The 23,653-nt window shown below is 35.2% G+C and overlaps 1 long non-coding RNA gene across 1 annotated transcript in view; it reads right to left on the reverse strand.

Moving 5' to 3' along the window:
• Positions 1-23,208, reverse strand: part of LOC127501978 (uncharacterized) — a 38,578-nt gene extending 15,370 nt beyond the window's left edge. Inside the window, exon 1 of the long non-coding RNA XR_007926744.1 lies at positions 23,088-23,208. This is a non-coding gene — a long non-coding RNA (uncharacterized LOC127501978). The remainder of the gene's footprint in view (positions 1-23,087) is intronic.
• Between the last annotated feature and the right edge of the window lie 445 nt (positions 23,209-23,653).

Genomic DNA, 23,653 nt, shown 5'->3' on the forward strand with positions numbered 1-23,653 from the left:
TATTAGTTGCTTAGTCTCAGGGGAAAAAACTTTAATGTTAACCTAGAAAAATGTGGGCTATTCTAGTGTTTGTGCGGAGTGTGAAAGCATGACAGCTAACATGGAGGCGCCGGTGCGATCACTTGCACTTAAAATACTCGGTCATTGACGAATAATGTTTTTAAAAGTGTTTTATTAAGTGTTAACAATGAGATTATGTGGTTTTTATGATCTATTAACACTGCTTTTGTCATTTTTTACAAGACGGACAAAACTTGTCAACAAAAAAGTCATTCGGTTTAACCAACATTTCGGTTTTACCGAATGACACTTTTGGTTATACCGAATGACGATATTTTCAAACAATGCTAACAGGCTGATATCTAGCAAAAGGACATTTTATATTTAGTACAAGTTTTTAAAATATTACATTTTCCATGTTTTATAGCGGTTGTACCGAATGACCTGATGTTTCGGGACATGCGTATGATCAAGTGAAAACATTAATTTTTCAAATAGTTAAGAGAGAGTTAGTTACTTTGCTTCATGACCATGTGGTCCTTTGCAGGTGTCTGAATGATGTCACATCCTGTCACATGATATTGACCGCATGACTCGATTCAAAATGGTCCCTTTATATTGGTTACTCCGAATGACATCAATGAAATTCATTTTTCCGGACATTCTTTCTCATATCAAAGCAACGACTTCTACACATAATTTTAATATCATTTTGCACTATGTTGATATATGATGTTATAAAATCATGCCAGAATAAAAAATATATACATTTATTACATTTTAAGATATTTTAATCACAAATGAAATGGCTGTATTGGCCTTTGGACGGTTAAACCGAATGACCTTTTGACACTTCAAAATCTTTAAAATACCTTTATATGTAGAAAAATATAATTAAAACCTTTTGGATTCAATAAAAGAGATCTAGTTGTACTACTTTGGATGTCATATCTTTGTTTTGTTTTTTATTATTAAGGCCTTTGGACAAAAAAAATGACCCGTTACATCATTGACCCTCATACAGATAAGAGTAATACATCTTTTATTTGTGTGCACTCACAATAACAACAAAACCTTGTGCTTTTGTAAAATAATGAAAGCAAACAGTGCGATTTCTGCCGTCTCTCTCTGTGAACTTGAGCGCGCCGAAAAAAAAGAACCGAAACTCCATGTAAACTTGCCTCACGTGTATCTATAGAAAGCGAAATGTCTACTTTTAAATGAACCAATTCAAATGGAAAACAAATATTCTCAGGTTATGTAATCCGTATGAAACGTGCACTACTGCGGAGTCAGCATTGTCAACTTCATCACTGCAGCCAAAAATACAGAAAACACTAGTTTATCAATTAATTATTAAAACGTTAAAGCAATCTCCTTGCTGTTTCTCCCCGACACATTCATAATCATTACTTTGGCAAGCTTTGCGCATGAACGCTGATTAGGCTATGTAGGCATTAAAGGCTCTTTATTATGATTTATATGAATTATTATTAAACATGCTGATTAGTCAACTTTTCGCTTAAAATTAACGACTACTAGTCGACCAGAAAATTCTTTAGTCGAGGACAGCCCTAACTATAATCTACTGTACAGTTACTAATTTTCATCCAAACCTGTGAATTGCACTTTTCACCGTTTCCATCCCATGAGCTCAAGAGAACAAAATCATCACTTCCTTGGAAACTGGAGCAAAATATCTGTAATAAAAATGGAAGTTGCTGCAATCAGGCTCTTTTTTTCTTCCATCATACACAATAAACGCTGTCATCTTGTGTTCGGATGCTGGTGTTTGCAATTGGGTTACACTTTACTTCAATAGTCCCCTTTAGACATTCTACTAACTATAAGTAGGTCAGTAAGTGCATTGCATCACGTTTTCATCAACTAAAACTTATTGCAGCTCAGTCATTTGGACAAAATCTGTTATTAAAGAGGAAGGCTATTTACGACAGTAGTGTCTGTGACACGAGGACAAATGCAAGACTAAAGCCCCGATAGCTATAAAGATAACTATAACGATAACTATATTTGCGTCCATACCAACGAACGATGATGGTCTGTTTATTCTAAGCTCACGCGCTGCGGTTCAAAATGTGTACAACATGTTTTTACTGTTCTTGTTGCATTTACATGCTTTAACCAGCAGATGTCCTCAGCATGCTATGTTTGGAGTGAATAGCTAGTGTAATCGATCTAATCTAACAGTGAATTTAGTTGACGAACTTAATATAGTGGAATAAAAACAACACCTAGTGTTTTTCACTGCAACTTCAAAGGAAGCAAGATAATGGTGTCGAATTTAGCGGTAATTTTATGTTACACTGTTTGCTAGCCTGACATAGTCATTAACACTTCTCACCATTTATTCCGAGGGTATGACCGATTGTTTTCGAAATAAAATAAACGTATTATTATATATCCATTTTTCTTTAAAGTATTCTTGAAAAGGGGTTTTTCTGGACTCTGGCGATTAACTTCTCTGCAGTGTCGTCGGCCATTTTAAATTAGAACAGATTCTGATTGGATGTCCGTGTTTTATCGTTCAACAGCTGGAAAAAATTTGTTCTGAAAGTGATATCGTTTATCTATATCGTTATCGTTATAGCTGTGGTGTGGACTCAGCTATTCTTGTATATTTAGAATGATTTTTAGAACTATATATTTATCGTTATCTTTATAGTTATCATTCTTGGTGTTAACGGGCCTTAAGACACTCTTCTCCGCTCCTCAAATACATAATCATTAGCCTTTATATATATATAGTGTTTTTTAAGTAAAGAAAATGCTGTACTTATTCAAACAAACAGTTCTTTATTTATCATTGCATTGCAAACAAGCAGAGACGTTATGAGGTTTGACTGACAGTTTGAGCAGCCAGTGGAGTTACGAGCTTTAGTCACAAGCTCTTTTTAATACTTTCATTGGTTAAATATTTGCAAAACCCACAGACAGACGTAAAGGGTGACCAATAGTAATGATTTATGAAAAAAAAAAAACCCTAATACTCAGTTTGTAGTCCTAAAACTCGAAACAGAACTAGTAGAGTTCTGAGTAAAATCAGGTTTGTGAATAACATACTTTTAGAGACATTTTGTTCAACAGCAAAAATCACACAAAGTCATTCAACAGACTTGAATTAGTTTTTTTTACTTTATATGCTTGACAAATTTGGTGTAGGTTTTATACAGCAACTGAAGTTTTAAAACACAGTGGCTGTAAAATCCATGCTTGAGGTCTGACTGTGTGTAATTTATACTGTAGACATGAAAGTGTCTTCCAGTAATGTTGACCACAGACCTTATTTTACTCATAAAACACAAACCGCTATTGTAAAACCCATAGGAAATTCCCAAACGAACGGTGAATTAGGCCATCCCAACCCATTTTCCAAACAAAGTGACGTCATGATTGAGCAGCTCTATGCTTGACTGAGCAAAACAACACTAAATACTGTAACAGATCAATAGTTTCCTAAAACAGCAAGATCTCTTATTATAAAGCAACAGAACGGCTCACTGGAAAATATAAAAGCATATTTATTAATCAATACTGATGCGCTTGGAAACTCTCAAGGGCATCTTTAACAAATGATTCTGTTTATTAACCAGGGTTATTATCGTTAAGTAAAGTAAAAACTATAAAAAAAAGTCTGTTATTTGGAATAAAGCTAAAATAAATAAAATATGAAAATTAAAAATGTTGCGTTGGCAATAAAGTTGAAGCACTAAAATTATTCATTAAATTAATTAAATAAAAATAAAAAATAACTAAAATGGAAATAGCGATATTTAAAAAAAACAACCCAAAAAAAAAAAAAAAATAACTATAACAAAATAACAAAAAAAATAACAAAATTACAAAAAATTTGCCATGGCAATAAAGTTGAAGCATTAAATTATTAATAAATAAAAACTTTAAACTACAAAAATATGAATATTAGTTGAAAAACTTAAACTAAACGAAAATTCGAAATTTTTGAAATAAGTTTGTTAAAGAACTAAAATAATTATTGATCAATAAAAAAAAATACAAAAATAATAAATAATAAATAAATCAAAAATAAAAATAAACATAAATAAAATAAATGAAACCTAAATAGCAATATTTAAAAAAAAAAAACTAATAATGACAAAAGAGCATAACAAAATTAATAAAAATTAAACTAAAATTAACATGAAAAATATAAATATAAAAATAAAAGCTAATTTTAATAAAATCAAATATAAATATGAATATTTTTTCAGTTGAAAACTGAAAAAAAAATGGAAATATGTTATTAATAAATAAACATAATAAAAATAAAAATAAAATAATTAATAATAAAAATAAACTAAAACTGAAATAAAAATAAATTAAACCTCAATAGTAATATTTAAAAATACTAATGAGAAAATCACATGACAAAATTACTGAAAATATAAAAATAAAATTCAAAATATTAATATAAGACTTAAATAGCACTGTTAGTAACACTACCCATTTGAATATACTGAAATATGTCTAAAAAACAAGCAATGAAGTATAAAACCCACACAAACACAACGCAGACGTGTTTGAGAGCAACAAACGTCCAGCGCCGCGTGAAGTATTTTGTCACGTTAAACAATCCTGTCCTTTAACAAATAACTTTCCACACATGTGGAAATAATACACTCTCAGGGCAAAGTTCACGCCGCATGAGGTTTCGTCCTAGCATGTATGTTAGCGACTTACCGGAGCTAAAGAAAGACTGAATTCATGATCAATCCTTGTGATTTATTAGATCTTATACCGGTTACAGAGCCCTATTTACACAACATATGTAAGCTGATATATATATATACAGCAGTGCAAACATCTCGGCCGGAGCATTAATACAGCGGGCTGGATGTGTTCCAGATGTCCTCAAACAGCACCACATCATAAAAACCTGTAGCTCCAGATCCCATGCTTTAGCCTGAAACCTGGAGGGTTTTACAACCCTAATTACATCCACTTGATGGTGTTGATAACAAAGTCAGCCAATGATATCCTGTAATGGACTGGAGTTTTATTATACATGAGGGACTTTGACTTGAAAAATTCCAGCGTTGCTTTTAGACCTAAATATTCCCAAAGTGATGGAGAGCAGTTCATGCAATTCCTGAAAAGAAAACCCTGCTGCAATTGTACTGTGAGGCAAACATCTTTAACATTTATGCATTTGCCAGAAGTGCATCTATACGTGTACTTTCTAGAAATCAAACCCATGACCTTACGCCATGCGCTAACATTTGTGCTACAGGAAAATCTACATTTAAAGGAATAGTTCACCCACTCAACTCACATTGTGCAAAATCATATCACTTACTTGCATTACCGGTCAAAAATTTGAAAAAGAAGTCTCTTCTGCTCACCAGGGCTGTTTTTATTTGATCAAAAATACAGTAAAAATTGTAAAAAATTATTAGAATTTAAATTAGCTGTTTTCTATGTGAATATATAGTAAAGTGTAATTTATTCCAGTGATCAAAGCTGAATTTTCAGCATCATTACTTTGGTTTGTGTGTCAAGTGTGTGGTCTATATACAACTAGGGATGCACTGATTTATTTTGGCTGATATGATATTGATTTTAAACAATTATTGGCGGATTCCGATACCGATATTTTGTCACTTGCTCTCTTATTTGAAGTTTTGTCATTAAAATTAGGGGTCGACTGATATGTGTTTTTCAGGGCTGATGCCGATACCGATTATTACAGATCAAGTAGACCGATAACCAATATTTTGAACCAATATACATATATATATATATATATATATATATATATGTCTGGTGTAAAAATGAAAATGAATGTCAAAATTAAGAATAACAAGGGCTCTGTGAGAGTACAAAACTTTCAGTGCCTTCAGCCTTCCGCTCTGAATGGCCGGACTTGTGACTCCCAACAAATCAGATGGCCGGTGGGCGGAGCTTGCTCTGGGCCACAGAGTGGTGAGTTCCAACAGAGGTGGCTGCATCAGAGCCAAATAGCACATTTCAAAATTAAATTATTTTATCGGCAAATCAGTTTTGAAAATGACCGATATGATAACCATAAAAATGCTTAATAGCGTTGCCGATAATCGGCCAGGCCGATAATCGGTCAACCCCGAATTACAATAGATTAGTGTTTTTATCATGTTTTAAATTAGCAAAGTTCAAAAACACATGCATTAAGTTATACTAGCTAGTTTATGGCTGCATCATTAAATAATTTCTAATGAACATGGATTGGATCCATTTAACATTCAACAGGCCAACATGAATATAACCGTACAAAGATGCATATGCTTTTCAGGTAGGTTTAACAGTAGTTTTCAGGTACGGAAATAAAATAAAAGTAAAATAACACTGCATATTCTTTACTGTATAAATTAAATATATTAATCCTTATTAAAGTTAAAAAAAGTTATTAAGTCAAGAGTAGTAAGCGATTTTGTTTGATTAACGTTAAAACCCAGACAGCAGCAGGAATATTAGGCTGCTGTCACTTTAAGAGCTGCACAGATCCAATATACTGATACACAAGCGTTTTATTTCCCAGCTGTTTACATTCATTTAAGACATAATTGACTATATTTACAAGGATACTCGCGAAGACGGCCATTTTTATATAATTTTGTGAGAATTAGAAGAAGCGAAAGAGAACTCAATTCAGTATTTGAGTGCTGTCTGAGACGCTGCGTTCTGGGTGCTCTACGGATGTGTATGAAATTCTTACACAGTGAGTAGAATTGAATATTTAAATTCGCAAGACTTAAAACCACATGCAAAAGATAAACTTTTTTAAACACTTCATGAAGCTTCGAATCAGTGATTCGGAGCGTGGAAGTCATGTGATTTCAGTAAACGAGGCTTTGTTACATCATAAGTGTTTCGAAATGTCAATGGTTCACCACTGGGGGTGTGTGACTTTGGCAGTTTGATACGTGCTCTGAAAAATATCCTGTTCTGAAGATGAATGAAGGTCTTACGGGTGTGGAACGACATGAGGGTGAGTAATTAATGACAGAAATTTCATTTTTGGGTGAACTAACCCTTTAATTAATAAACCGATTTGTTATATCGGCCTTTTTCATGCTATAGCCGATTGATGACAAAAAAAAAATGGTCGATAAATATCGGCAGCCAATATATCTGATATGCAAATTATGCCCGATACGATAACCGATAATTCTTTATATTTGAAAGCCGATAACTGATATATTGGCCGATAAATCTAAATCCAAATTTTTATATAATTTTTGAGAGCCTGATTACAAAAACAAAAAGTTTTACCCATAAAAGCCATGTCTTAAACACACGATTATAATGTTTTCATTATAATATTATGCAGCTGATATGACAGACCTGTGCTGTACATGTTGCACTTAACTGTATTTTCCTTTTTAAAGTGATTTTAATCATATTTCAAGCAATTTAAAACCATCATGTGAACTGTGCGCATCTGAATTGTCTCAGTTTAAGGAAATAATCCATTATTTATCGCCTATATATCGGCAGATAACGATAACGTTAAAAATTAACATATATCGTCCGATACCGATATTGTGGCCGATATATTGTGCATCCCAAATATACAACCCTATAAAAATATATATCTTTGCTTTGTAAGGTTTATGCGCCTGTAGAAACAATATTAAGTGTCAATATCACATATTAAGTGAAACCATCTTAAAATTGACAAAACAAGATGGTGTAGTGTTACTATGTTTTTACGAATAGTTGCGAGAACTTGTGAGAAGTTGCGTTGAAGTTTTCTCAATAATTCTATTTTCTAGGCTTTTCTAGAGTGTTCTGAGTAGAGCTTGGAGCAATTAACAAATGTGTTGAGACATAGACAAACAACAGATTAACAAACCTTAGAGCCCCCCCCAAAAAAAGAAGTGTCGATCATAAAAGTTTTTCTTGTCTTAAATGATCCCACCCTGCTTTAAAAAGAGTGCAAGAATGCAATGACTATTTTACACTGAGCTGAGGCGAGTAATTATGGGCCTGCATGTTATTTATTACTATCATTATTTCAGCTCATATTTACAGCAGGATTAAGAACCAAACGGTATCGGTCTACTTTGACCTTTTAGATTTAAGTTTTCTTTCTTAGCCAGGCACCGTCTGTGGTTACACAGACATTGGTGAAGACGAGTTCTTGTACTCGAAATTTTCACTGCCAACATCTACAGAATCTGGTGTTAAATCTTTGTACATTTAAGAGGCTTAAGAGTCGCACAGTAATAGAAAAGTTGAGCTCCCTAATACCACAGAACTTTTGAAAAAACGCTTCCCAGAGGCAATCAGTCTTCAAAACACAGGGAGAACATCATAAAAACACGTTGTGAAAACGGGTAATGTAGATGCTTTGATATGCGCAAATTTGAAACGCGCCACCCAGAGCTGCGATTTATCAACAACATGTCCTCGCTTCACAGCCGAGCTGTCTCTGGAAAACGGCTTTCGAAGTAAAAAGGGGAGAAAAAAGTTGATAGGGCTTTTAACAAGATTTCATCCGTCTGGTGAGGTCCACAAATTAATGACACCAGCGTCAATAAATCAAGAATGCACACCAGCAGAACAACTGTTTGTTGGGCAACACAAACAAAGCAGCGAGACGGCACACATGGTAATATTTAAGACCTCTGATGTACGTCAGTCTAGATATTAATCCTAAAGTGTTGAAATGCTTTCTGTCGGTTGATTATGCCTCTCTAATAAAATGCGTATAATGTTTGGGTGAACCGCTCATTTTCTGCTCTGGCTTTGCTTTGCACAGCCACGCGTGCAACTCTACACGAGTACGTGAAACACTCTCATGCTTGGTTTTGCATGTTATTCTGTTCTAAAATGCAACAGCACGCCATTCATTGACCAATCTTTTCATGTCTGCCTTTGCATATATGGGAGCGTTCACAAGGGATGCATTCTTGAGTGAAAACAGCTAGACTAAGTGCATCCAAATGTGTAAGTGTATTTATTCCTAACATGTTGCTAACGCATTCATTAATCTGATTGGTCAAGTGATTTAAAACCTGCATTGATTAACTGCACTGTGTGTCAAAATCAAAACTAGCTTTATATTTAAGCGTCTTTTAAACAAGTTGCTTATTTTTGATGAAAACGAATCTGCATTTGGCAAATGTGTGCATAGACCATCAATTTAGAAATGAATCGCTGGACACTAGAGCTGCATGGTTAATCTTTAAAAGATCTCGATCTCGATTCAAATGCACATGCAATCTTATTCCTAAATGACAGTGATTCAGCTCTATGTCTATTAAAGCTTTGACAAGTCCGATCACAGCGAACATTCAGATCTGATCCAGAGAGAGCCGTTGTCATGAATAGATAAAAACAGTCTTTCCAACCACACAGTTTCATTATTTCTGTCTTACAATCATTCAGATGATCACAGAAGTACTGGGATAAAAGTTTATAGTTCAGATATAAACACTGATGTCTACAGTAGAGATCAAAATAGAGTAAATCACCTTCTGAAAGAAACTTGATGCTTCAAATAATGATTGTATCATTACATTGTTACACCAGTAGGTGGCGACAAGTGACTGTTAAAAAATGTATTTGTCATTGAGCCATTTACTCAAGAGATTCATTAAAAAACGCTGATTCATCCAGTAATGAAACAAGTCTTTACGAATGAGTCATTGAATCATTCATCCAAGAGATTTGTTTAAAAATGCTAATTCATCCAGTAATGAAGCAAGTGAAGTGTTTATGAGTGAGTCATTGAACCATTCATTCCAGACATTCGTTTAAAAATGCTGATTCATCCAGTAATGAAACAAGTCTTTACGAGTGAGTCATTGAATCATTCATTCAAAAGATTTGTTTAAAAATGCTAATTCATCCAGTAATGAAGCAAGTGAAGTGTTTATGAGGGAGTCATTGAATCATTCGCTCAAGAGATTCATTAAAAAACGCTGATTCATCCAGTAATGAAACAAGTCTTTACGAATGAGTCATTGAATCATTCATCCAAGAGATTTGTTTAAAAATGCTAATTCATCCAGTAATGAAGCAAGTGAAGTGTTTATGAGTGAGTCATTGAACCATTCACTCAAGAGATTCATTAAAAAAACGCTGATTCATCCAGTAATGAAGCAAGTGAATTCTTTATGAATGAGTCATTGAATCATTCATTCAAGACATGCGTTTAAAAATACTGATTCATCCAGTAATGAAACAAGTGAAGTCTTTATGAATGAGTCATTGAATCATTCATTCCAGACATTCATTTAAAAACGCTGATTCATCCAGTAATGAAGCAGGTTGCCTTTATGAGTGAGTCAATGAATCATTCATTCAAGAGATTCATTAAAAAACGCTGATTCATCCAGTAATGAAGCAAGTGAATTCTTTATGAATGAGTCATTGAATCATTCATTCAAGAGATTTGTTTAAAAACGCTGATTCATCCAGTATTGAAGCAAGTGAAGTGTTTATGAGTGAGTCATTGAATCATTCATTCAAACAGATTTTTTTTTTAAAATAATTCAAATTAAATATTTTCTTAAATAGACTGCAGCAATTAACATTTAGTCAGAGCCTCTAGTTAATTACATTATTTTGTTAAGTCGTCTATTCAGAATCGTGGGAGAATCGTGATCGCTATTGATTTTAAACAAAAGAAATGGTGATTCTCAATTTATCCATAATCTTGCAGCTCTACTGGACACACATTGCTCCGGGTTAAATTACACTCTCATAAACTACACTCCCATCTCCAATGAAAACTGCATGCAGTTCCCAGAAGCATCCATCAGTCTTGCTGTTCGAGTCTTGAAGATCACCCAGCAAAAGAGCGTTTCATAAAGCTAAATCAATTTACAAAAGAGCTATCAAAGATGAAATCAACTCTTTTTATGTTTCTGAATATGAAATATGCAAACAACTACCAAGATGCATTCCTGTGATGCATCCACAAAGCAATGAAATACTATCAGCACAGAGAAGCAGAGAGCATATGCAGCGCAGCGCTGGCAAAACATGCGCTCCATCCCTAGAAAGAGGGAGCAAAGTCGTAAAATGCTGGGAAGCTCTGGGAAATCAGTCAAAAAGAAAGAAGCAATTAAAGGTCCCGCCGTGATCTTGGTTGGGATCCAGCCATACTGGGTCTGGTCTTGTGAAAGCATTGGGAAATCAAGGCCCTATAAATTTCAATAGAAGACACATAGTACAAAACAATAAATATTTTTCACAACAAAGTGTGTCTTGGAGAGTCTGCGAGGGCATATATGCCAAATTTATGCATGGAAGCCAAAATGGCATGGAACTAAGCAGCTTGCACATATTTCTATTCATTTGGGGCTTTTCCAAGAGCTGTCGAGATATTTTCCACAACAAGACTTTTACAGTGCAATTTACTGCGCAGTATTTTACATTTACATTTACAATGGGGTCACCTTTGACCTACTTGAGCGTGAGATGAAAAGCATAATATTATTAAGAACAAGGCTCATTTCAGGGGAGTTCTCATATTCTTACACATTGAACACATGTGGTGAGGTCGAGTTATCTTTGATCAGGAGAAGCTATTAGAATATTAGATACGGTTTTGAAACAAACTATGGCTGCAGATTTGAGGGGAAAAAAATCTAACTGCAATTTTCTGATAAAAAATTGTTTGCGTGATTTAAAATGTGATTAAAAACAATCCAGGTTTAATTACTGAATAACAATAAAAAAAAATACTATTTAGGAAGAATTATAAAATATTATATTTTATATATAATATTATAAATATATTTTATATTATAAATAATATATATATATTTTTTTAATATTACAAATGTAAAATTACAATGCTTATGGCTTAATTTAGGGCCCTATGAAATCACTTTTATTTTTTCCCAAACTCCGTTTTATTTTATTTTTCCAAATTCCGTTTTTTCGTTTTCATTTTTTGGACTCCATTTTAAAGGTTAAATTAAATGTTAGTAAAATTTTAATAAATAGTAATTTAATCAAAAAACATTTCTAATTAATTGAAATCATGAAACTTTCAATTTATTAAAAGTTTAACAAAAATTATATTTTTACAGCCCTGTGATATATGTTTTATTTTATTTATTTATTTATTTATTTACCAAATTCTCTGTTTTCTGTTTTAAGTTGTATGGATTCCATTTTAATGGTTTAATTTATTTTTAATAATCTAAAAGCATGTCTAATTAACTGAATTCATTAAAAAAAAAAAAAAAAAAGAAAGAAATTTAAAAAATGAATTTCTATTAAATGTTTTGTTTTTGTTTTGTTCAGAAATTCTGTCTTGTGTATTTAAATTTTTCTGGCAATCAAATGAAGGCATAAAACATTAGTTTAATTAATTTAATTTAAAGTGCTGCACAACAGAGCTTTACTGATAAAAATTAAAACATGGAAGAAATGTTTTATTATTCCTTAAAAAATAAAGTTTTAATAATAATTTATTATTATTAGTGTTAGTATTATTACTACATTGAGATGTAGCTAAATTCTACTATATATTTCTGTCACAAATTCTTCAAGTTAAACCGAACTTTTATTTTGACGGGTTGCAGTGAAGACCTTTGAGTTCCTGGATATTTTTCTTACAAAAACACATCGCTTCGCTTCAGAAGTCCTTTATTAACCCCCTGGAGTCGTATGGATTACTGTTATGATGGATGGATGCGCTTTTTTGGGCTTCAAAATCTCACCCCCATAATAAAGCTTGGAAGAGCCAGGATATTTTTTTGATATAACTCTGATTGTGTTCGTCTGAAAGAAGACATATACACCTAGGATGGCTTGAGGGTGATTAAATCATGGGATAATTTTCATTTTTGGGTGAACTAACCCTTTAATTATGAACTTGCACTAATAATTAGCTGTCTATTCATTAAATCAATCTCTTTAGTATGCAATTAGCTTATCTGAATTTAATATGAATGATCTAAAAGCAAAGCCCAGATCTTCTGGGAATTCCGGGAAGACATCATCAGACTTCTCGGATCCTTGTAATCCAGGCATTTTGTAATTCGTAACCTAAAGCTGGTGAAAGAGCCACTCATATAAAGAGTAGAAATGGTGCATGACTGACAGCCGGAAAACATTGTTGGCAACCACTTTAAAGACAGATTATAACTGGGTTTTCTCGTTAGGAAGAAGCCCTTAGACGGAGACAGCACAACAAGATTTTACAGATGGGCTTTTGCTGCGTTTTTCAGTTTTTCATTTGTGCAGTTTCAGCGTACATCAGCCCCGGAGCCTTTCAAATGTTGTAAATCGTCCTATAAATACTGTGGTGGATTTTGGCAGACTCTGGCCCAGGAACTTTAAAACAAGTTACACCCCTGAAACCTCTTAATAGATGACTGTCTGACCTTACATAACCCGATTTGCACTGCCTCGTTCTGCAGCGAGGGGTGAATTCAGGTCGTTCTGTGTCAAAATAAAAACGCTGCTTGGTTCCTAGCGTCAGCTCTTTGATATTACGTAATCAACCTTGACTGAGGACAGCTTCACAGCCACTGGTGGAGCAGAAACCCTGTTGCGAGCGCGTCTGAAGAGAAAGGTTGGGGGTTTTGCGTAGCAGATCTGAGCGCAGGAGGATCCTTTGCCAGTACGCTGCCTGAGTAAACAGCATAATAAAGAAAAAGCAACTGCACAAAAGGAAAAAGCCCTGATGGGACTGTAACATGTTTGCAACGCTCTGTCCTAGATTGCACCCTGGCGCCGCAGGGGTTCAGAATCTCACTGAAGTCGTCAGTCGTCACAGGAAGTGCCACGGCAGTCACGACTTTCTCCTTTGAGAAGTTAGACTACCTACTTGGTAAATGTAAATGTAGTGTTAATGCAAACAAAAGATACGCTTTTTTTCATTTAGCAGATGCTTTTATCTAAAGTGACTTATTGAGCATTCAAGGTACACATTTTGCCATTTCATTTTTTGCGTTTTTTGCTAAGTCAAGCATCAAGCATCCCTTTCTTTTCCCTATGTATAGATAAAATATTATCTAAATTATTCCAGTTCGCATAGATCCGCGGACACAACTCATTTTTCTGTATTATGCGGACCAGACAAGTAATTTGGCAAATATCACTTTTTTTTTTTCAAAAAAAGACCAAGCTTCTGCGCACATACACACTTAAACACGCAAACCTATAAACTAAACATGTAAATGAACGGCAATGAATGGTTTTTCAGTAGGAAAGGTATCATTTAAGCGGCCCCTAAAGTAATCATTAACAATTTTTACAACGGTAGTGATTCAATCAAAAACCAACTTTAGCTCGATAATAACTTTCCTCTTGTCACTGTGAAGCTGCTTTGAAACAATATGTATTGTGAAAAGTGCTATATAAATGAAGATGATCACTATTATTGTGCATACAGCAGTTAATATCACTGCGATTTGAACAAACCCTCACTGACTGAAGGAACCCAAACCATATCCACAGATATCGAGAGCACAGGACTCACAACAGGCAGTAAACAACCGCATAGAAACACACACACACACACACACACACACACACACACAAAACACCTAAACACCATAGCAATTGCATAGAAACACACACACACACAAACACCTAAACACCATAGCAACTGCACAGAAACACACACACACACACACACACACACACACCTTAACACCATAGCAACTGCATAGAAACACACACACACACACACACACCTTAACACCATAGCAACTGCATAGAAACAAACACACACACACACACACACACACACACACACACACAAACACCTAAACACCATAGCAACTGCATAGAAACACACACAAACACCTTAACACCATAGCAACTGCATAGAAACACACACAAACACCTTAACACCATAGCAACTGCATAGAAACACACACAAACAAGCACCTTAACACCATAGCAACTGCATAGAAACACACAAAAAAGCACCTAAACACCATAGCAACTGCATAGAAACTCACACAAACACCTTAACACCATAGCAACTGCATAGAAACACACAAAAAAGCACTTAAACACCATAGCAACTGCATAGAAACACACACAAACACCTTAACACCATAGCAACTGCATAGAAACACACAAACACCTTAACACCATAGCAACTGCATAGAAACACACACAAACACCTTAACACCATAGCAACTGCATAGAAACACACAAAAAAGCACCTAAACACCATAGCAACTGCATAGAAACACACACAAACACCTAAACACCATAGCAACCGCATAGAAACACACACACACACACACACACACACAAACACAAAACACCTAAACACCATAGCAACTGCATAGAAACACACACACACACACACACACACACACACACCTAAAAACCATAGCAACTGCATAGAAACACACAAAAAAAGCACCTAAACACCATAGCAACTGCACAGAAACACACACAAACACCTTAACACCATAGCAACTGCATAGAAACACACACAAACACCTTAACACCATAGCAACTGTATAGAAACACACACAAACACCTTAACACCATAGCAACTGCATAGAAACACACAAAAAAGCACCTAAACACCATAGCAACTGCATAGAAACACACACAAACACCTTAACACCATAGCAACTGTATAGAAACACACACAAACACCTTAACACCATAGCAACTGCATAGAAACACACAAAAAAGCACCTAAACACCATAGCAACTGCATAGAAACACACAAAAAAGCACCTAAACACCATAGCAACTGCATAGAAACTCACACAAACACCTAAACACCATAGCAACTGCATAGAAACACACAAAAAAGCACTTAAACACCATAGCAACTGCATAGAAACACACACAAACACCTTAACACCATAGCAACTGCATAGAAACACACAAAAAAGCACCTAAACACCATAGCAACTGCATAGAAACACACAAAAAAGCACCTAAACACCATAGCAACTGCATAGAAACACACACAAACACCTTAACACCATAGCAACTGCATAGAAACACACACAAACACCTTAACACCATAGCAACTGCATAGAAACACACAAAAAAGCACCTAAACACCATAGCAACTGCATAGAAACACACACAAACACCTTAACACCATAGCAACTGCATAGAAACACACAAAAAAGCACTTAAACACCATAGCAACTGCATAGAAACACACACAAACACCTTAACACCATAGCAACTGCATAGAAACACACACAAACACCTTAACACCATAGCAACTGCATAGAAACACACAAACACCTTAACACCATAGCAACTGCATAGAAACACACAAAAAAGCACTTAAACACCATAGCAACTGCATAGAAACACACACAAACACCTTAACACCATAGCAACTGCATAGAAACACACACAAACACCTTAACACCATAGCAACTGCATAGAAACACACACAAACACCTTAACACCATAGCAACTGCATAGAAACACACAAAAAAGCATCTAAACACCATAGCAACTGCATAGAAACTCACACAAAAAGCACCTAAACACCATAGCAACTGCATAGAAACACACACAAACACCTTAACACCATAGCAACTGCATAGAAACACACACACACACACACACACACACACACACACACACACACATCGCTGTCATTTAGGAATAAGATTGCCAGGGTGTCTGAATCGAGATCGCCATCTTTTAATGATTAATCATGCAGCTCTACATGATCCAGACTTACACAGCACATAATCTTATTTAGAATAACAGCACAGCCGTAAACTTTCGCAATGTGTCACATGCGTAAATGACTGGACAAGATCAGAGAATAACAATTATTTGTCTGACCTGTCTTGACACTTTCTATCCCCCTTTACGTTAGCATGGATACGGGACAGAGTTATTGGATTATCTAAACAAGCTTAAAGGGATACTCAACAGTCATTCTCTGCCATTTGTTTGCTATGTGTGGCATAGAACTAATATAATTAACACATATTATTTGATAGATTAGGCTGTTTAATGTGTAACAAATAACCCTTATAAAAATTTTAAAAAAGTACTTCTTACACAAATGCTTATTTTTACTTAAAAAACAAACATTAAAAAATGCTGATTAAACCTGTGAGCAAAAAAACTTTTTCTTGAGAATGACCCTCAAACATTGCAGCGTTAGATGCCAGTAATAGTATGTTAAATGTCTGTCATTTTCAGCCCGAGGTGCCGTAACACACAATTATCTGCACCTGTTCATGACAAGATAATAAGATATGATAAAAGACTGTCGTCTTTCCATCAAAGGGCTATTTCGCCATGTAAGAAAGGTGCCTTGGGGTAAGCATTTGATAATGGCCGTGTTTTTGCTTGAAGATATATGGATAGATAATATTACACATTCCCAGAGGTTCAAAACTCAGCAGTTTAATGATTTAGAGAGAAGGCACGATGTTATCTGCGGCTCTTGAATGAGTTTAAGAGTATGTGTGCGTGTTGACGGTGAACCCCAACGCCCCTGGCTGTCCTAGATTGACTCCTGAAACTTTCACCATCCACACTAAAGCAGTTCTGGACTTTGCTTTACACAGATAAACAGAATTCTTTCCCTTCTGTTTAACTCGGGCCACCCGAGGGAACACGTGGCCTTTTTTTAAAAAAAAAAGCTGTTATCGTAATGACTTGACCCGTGTTACGGTCATTCTAGAAAACCATGACCATCACTTTCAGATTGACCCGATGTACTGTAGTGCATGACTGTTACGTGCTTATTGATGACTAAATGATTACAAAATCTGCGTTCAAATTTGTGTCAACAGATGCATTTAGTATTAAACAAACTGAACAACAATAATAATTCACCTGAGCGTATATTAGAGCATTCTTCTAAAACATTTATCATTTTAGGGGCCATTCACACAGGACACATACAAAACAACTAAATGGAGCATAATAGAAAAAGAGCAAAATGTAGTGGTAGATGCTGTTGAACTACACTTAACTAAAAGTACCTGAAAGACTGTAAACTAAAGTCTTAAAGGGACTGTTCACCCTAAAATGAAAACTAAGTCATCCTGGTGTTGTTCTAATGCCGTATGCCCTTCTTTCTTCTTTTTGGACCACGAAAGGAAAAATTTTAAAAAAAATGTCCCGTTCAGCCACATACAGGCAGTGAACAGTAGGGATACACAATATATCGGCCGCCATATTAGAGGTTGACCGATATGTGTTTTTCAGGGCCGATGCTGATACCGATTATTCAATTCAATTCAATTCACATTTATTTGTATAGCGCTTTTCACGATACATATCGTTTCAAAGCAGCTTTACAGAGAATGCATATCAACATTACAATTTGGAGACTGCAGTTAGCTAATAATGTAATAATTTAGGCGATTAACATACAATCACTGTTATTGAGTGGAGGTTTATATATTTAATTGTTAATAATTTAATTGGAGGTAGAAGCAAAGAGCTCCTGGAAAAATGAATTACATATTAACAATAATTAGGATTTATAGAATGTGAATGTGCGTGTTGATCCAGATGTTGCATCTTCTGAAGTCATCGCAGGAGTTGGCGCCGTCTCTTCCAAAGATTACTACAGATCAAGTAGACTGATAACCGATATTTTGAACCGATATACTGTATAATGTCTGATTATAAATTAAATTATTTTATCGGCAAATCGGTTTTGAAAATGGCCAATACAGATAACCATAAAAATGCTTAATATCGGTGCCGATAATCGGCCAGGCCGATAAACATTCGACCCCTACACCATATCGGTATCGGCCGATATGTGTTAATTTATAAAAGACTGTACCGCTTCTTTCCGAAAACAGTCAAGCTCCTGGAGGTCACGAGTCAAAATTTGGATTTAGATTTATCGGCCAATATATCGGTTATCGGTAGGGCTGGGACAATAAATCGATGCATTGCGAATTGAGAAATGATTCTGGATCGATTCTGATATTTTCCGAATGCATTCTCTCTCGAATTGATTCTGAGCTTAGTTTTTAACAGCAGATGGCACTGTGTTATAGAAACAGCCGTACTCTGCTTGCTTCCAATTCCTTACACACACCACTTGAAACTTCTGTAAAATAATCATTCATAAAGTTTGAAAAGGTTTAAGCAAGTTACAAGAGTGTTTGCAGTGGGCTGTTTATATTAATCTCGTGTCATAAAAGAATTTGGAGGTGTAAGTACATTCTCAGACTCAGCCGAACACACGAGCGCTCTTCTTCATGAGCATTTCAGTATGCGGTTAAAAACTAGCCTATCTGCTGTTAAAAAATAAGCTCAGAATCGATTCGAGAGAGAATCACGATGCATTCGGAAAATCCTAGAATCGAGTGATGCATTGATTTATTGTCGCAGCCCTAGTTATCAGCTTTCAAATATAAAAATATAAAGAATTATCGGTTATCAGTATCCAAAATGTTCATGGGTCAATGATATGATGGGTCATTTTTTTTGTCTAAAGGACTTAATAATAATAAAAACAAAGATATGACATCCAAAGTATGTAAGGTAGTGCAACTAGATCTCTTTTATTGAATCCAAAAGGTTATATTTAGCTACATATAAAGGTATTTTAAAGATTTTGAAGTGTCAAAAGTTCATTCGGTTTAACTGTCCTAAGGCCAATACAGCCATTTCATTTGTGATAAAAATATCTTAAAACGTTATCCAGAGAGGAACGCACAGATCAACAAGCAACCTGCTAAGTTTTGGAACAGAGATAGCAACTTGATGTACCTTCAAAACATTTCGTAATTTGTGTTGAAACTGTGTCAACACACGTATTTAGCATTAAATGAACCGAACAACAATAACAATTGACTTGGTTGTATCAGAGTGAGATAAGACTGACAGAAGGTCGCAAGCAAAACACTCCCTCACAATTACGCAAATATATCAAACATCCCACAACCACATAACTATAAAAATACAACAACAACAAAAGAAAAACAGCATGTCCCTTCAAATTCACATGACGCACGATCATGAATTGCTTAACGTGCATGAGAGCGCGTGTAGGAGGATGGTGGGAGAGCACGTTGTTCATTAAGGCTGACGTTTTGGCGGCATTTCAAGAGGGAACTCCAATGGCATGGCTGGGCTCGATGCCCACAGGGAAACACTATCACTCAGTTTCATCTCACAGCTGTGTGAATCACACGTTCACCTTCAGCCACCTCAAAAACGATAAAGACAAACGCTGCATGGCATGATGCTTATATCTGACCTCCTGATTCTCATTTAAAAGCACAGACAACAGCGTTTTCTGAAAACATCAGGCAATCAAATGCTCCATGATCCTCTCCAGTCCAAAAAGAGCACATACTGAAAATAAACTTCGTGGCATGACAAACATTATTGACATACACTTACACGTCATCATCGCCTACTAGTCATAAGCAATAATGAGGAAGACGGAGGGATGCTGTTATTATAGTTAAAGTGATTTAACTAACAATAAAGTGAGATATCAGGGGCATTTTACTGCAGATTGTGTAACAAGCCAGACACAATGTGAAACATGGTTAACGCTTTAGTTTACGGTCCAATTCTCACTATTAACTAGTTGCTTATTAGCATGCATATTACTTGGATATTGGCTGTTATTAGTACTTAAAAAGCAGATATTAATGCCTTATTCTGCATGACCATATTCTACATCCCTTACCCAATACCTAAACTTAACAACTACCTTACTGAGTATTAATAAGCAGTAATTAGGAGTTTATTCTAATTCAAATATATCTTATGCATCAAATATATCTAAGAATATTGATAGTAAGAATTGGACCCTAAACTAAAGTTTGACCGAAACATGGTTTGCAGAGATGATAAATTATAACTAGGGCATTTTCAGTGAACTCAAAAAACTTATGCATACCTTGAAAACATTCCAGGATTTTTCTCCATATAGTGGACTTCAATGGGGACCAACAGGCTGAAGGTCCAAATGTCAGTTTCAGTGCAACTTCAAAGAGCTCTACATGATCCCAGACGAGGAATAAGGGTCTTATCTAGAGAAATGATAGGTCATTTTCTAAAAAAAAAATAAAAATTTATACACTTTTTAACCACAAATGCTCGTCTTGCACTGCTCTGCGATGCTCCACACATTACGTAATCACGTTGGAAAATCACGTGTGACGTAGGCGGAAGAACCGATCCAGAAGCGAACGTGCAAAAGACTAAGTCAAACGCCGTTTACAAAAAAGGCAAAACAACTAAAAGTAACTGAAATACTGTAAACTAAAGTCTTAAAGGGATTGTTCACCCTAAAATGAATACCAGGTCATTTACTCATCCTGGTGTTGTTCTAATGCCGTATGCCCTTCTTTCTTTTTTGGACCACAAAAGGAGAATCTTTAAAAAATGTCCCGCTTGGCCACATACAGGCAGTGAACAGTAGAGATACACAATATATCAGCCGCCATATTAGGGGTCGACCGATATGTGTTTTTCAGGGCTGATTCTAATACTGATTACTACAGATCAAGTAGACTGATAACCGATATTTTGAACCGATATATATGTCTGATTATAAATTACATTATTTTATTGGCAAATGGGTTTTGAAAATGACTAATGCCGATAACCATAAAAATGCTTAATATTGGCGCCAATAATCGGTCAGGCTGATAATTGGTTGACCCCTACACCATATCGGTATCGGCCGATATGTGTTAATTTATAAAATACAGATACAGCTGTACCGCTTCTTTCCGAAAACAGTTAAGCTCCTAGAGGATTTAAATTTAGATTTATTGGCCAATATATCGGTTATCGGTAGGTCTGGGACAATAAATCGATGCATCGCAAATCAAGAAATGATTCTGGATCGATTCTGATATTTTCTGAATGCATTACGATTCTCTCTCGAATCAACTCTGAGCTTAGTTTTTAACAGCAGATGGCACTGTGTGCTTTAGAAACAGCTGCTTGCTTCCAATTCCTTACACAACCTTCTATAAAATAATCATTCATAAAGTTTGAAAAGGTTGAAGTGAATTACAAGAGTGTTTGCAGTGGGCTGTTTAAAAAGAAATTAAGGTTTTATCTATCCATCACGCCATTGAACATGAACATTTTGGATACCGATAACCGATAATTCTTTATATTTGAAGGCCGATAACTAAAAAATAAGCTCAGAATTGATTCCAGAGAGAATCGCAATGCATTCAGAAAATCTTAGAATCGAGTGATACATCGATTTATCATTCCAGCCCTAGTTATCGGCCTTCAAATATAAAGAATTATCGGTTATCGGTATCCAAAATGTTCATGTTCAATGGCGTGACGGATAGATAAAACCTTAATTTCTTTTTGACTGAAGAAAGAAAGACTTAAACATCTTGGATGACATGAGGGTGAGTAAATTATCAGGAAATTTGAATTCTGAAGTGAACTAATCCTTTAACATTTTAATTGGACATCAGGAAAAATAATAAATTGGATAAAAAATATGTTATGATATGACCCATTTAATAAACAAATTAAATGTGGTTTGGTGTCAGTAAAACACTGAGATGTTCCAATAAAAGAAATTCACGTCAAAAGTAGATAGTTCATTTAGCGCACTGAAAAATACAGCCATTTCATGCATCTTGCAACTTCCAAAAAAATGCATCTTTTCCAAAAATGATTAAGTTATTATTGAGTACGTTTTGCAAGAACATACTATTTTTCTACACTCTTTCTACTTCACAATTTCACGTTTATCAAAATGCGTTAATTGCTATTTCTTTGTAATTATTTGTAAAATTTACTGGTAATTTCTGAGTTGAAATAGTGTAAATCCTAAACCAAATTTTTTTTACAGTGCTCTAAAACTCCATATAGTCTGTCAGAGATATCAATATGAAACATTTTGCATCAAATACACAACATCTAAGATACTTGAATGAAACACAAAATACAATTAACTAAAACTAAGCTTCCCTTAACTAGCTTTAAACATTTGTTTAAGGTGCAGAATAGGTGATTGCATCCTCTACTTTGCAATTAACCACCAGGAATTTTGCCTTTCCTCTTTCCCAGAAATCCTACTAGAAAAGTACATCACTGAAAATTAGGTCTGCACGTCGTCTTCTTGGTAGCCAATGCTCAAAGTGTACTGTGTTAATCGTTCATGGACGTACCCTCAAACGACACCTGTCCGCTCAACAGGTTTACCGCTCGTCCTGCGAACTAGCCATTCAGAGATCCTCATTCACACCACGACCAGAAGTTTTTCAGGACTGTATCCTGGGTGTACTAGAGAAGTACACTTCCTTACCGAGAACTAGTTAATCCTGAGCATTACCCTCATTGCTATTTTTAGAGACGTTGAACGGTGTTTGGATTGTCTGCGTTATGTTTAACGGTCTGATTAAGTGCGAGTTGTCAAAACACTTAGAGATCCTTCTGCTGGTTACATAATGAAAGTTTAACTCAGCGAGACATGTAAGGAAAACTCATTGAAATTGTTTAACTTACTGTGCATTTAACACACTCCACAATACCCCATATTCCGGTTTAGGCTCCACTCAGAAATGCTCTTTCCAGGAATAGGGATTTGATAGCATGCCTCTTATTGGCTATGATCTTAAACTGAGCACTGTACAACTTTATTAAGGTTGCTTTACAAGGGCAAGAGAACCGGAATAGCTCCAAGGGGGAGCGTTTATACAAGACGAGCAGCCAGACACTGAGGACTGCTCTACAT

This window comes from Ctenopharyngodon idella, chromosome 20 (assembly GCF_019924925.1).
Source record: "Ctenopharyngodon idella isolate HZGC_01 chromosome 20, HZGC01, whole genome shotgun sequence".
Taxonomy (NCBI): domain Eukaryota; kingdom Metazoa; phylum Chordata; class Actinopteri; order Cypriniformes; family Xenocyprididae; genus Ctenopharyngodon; species Ctenopharyngodon idella.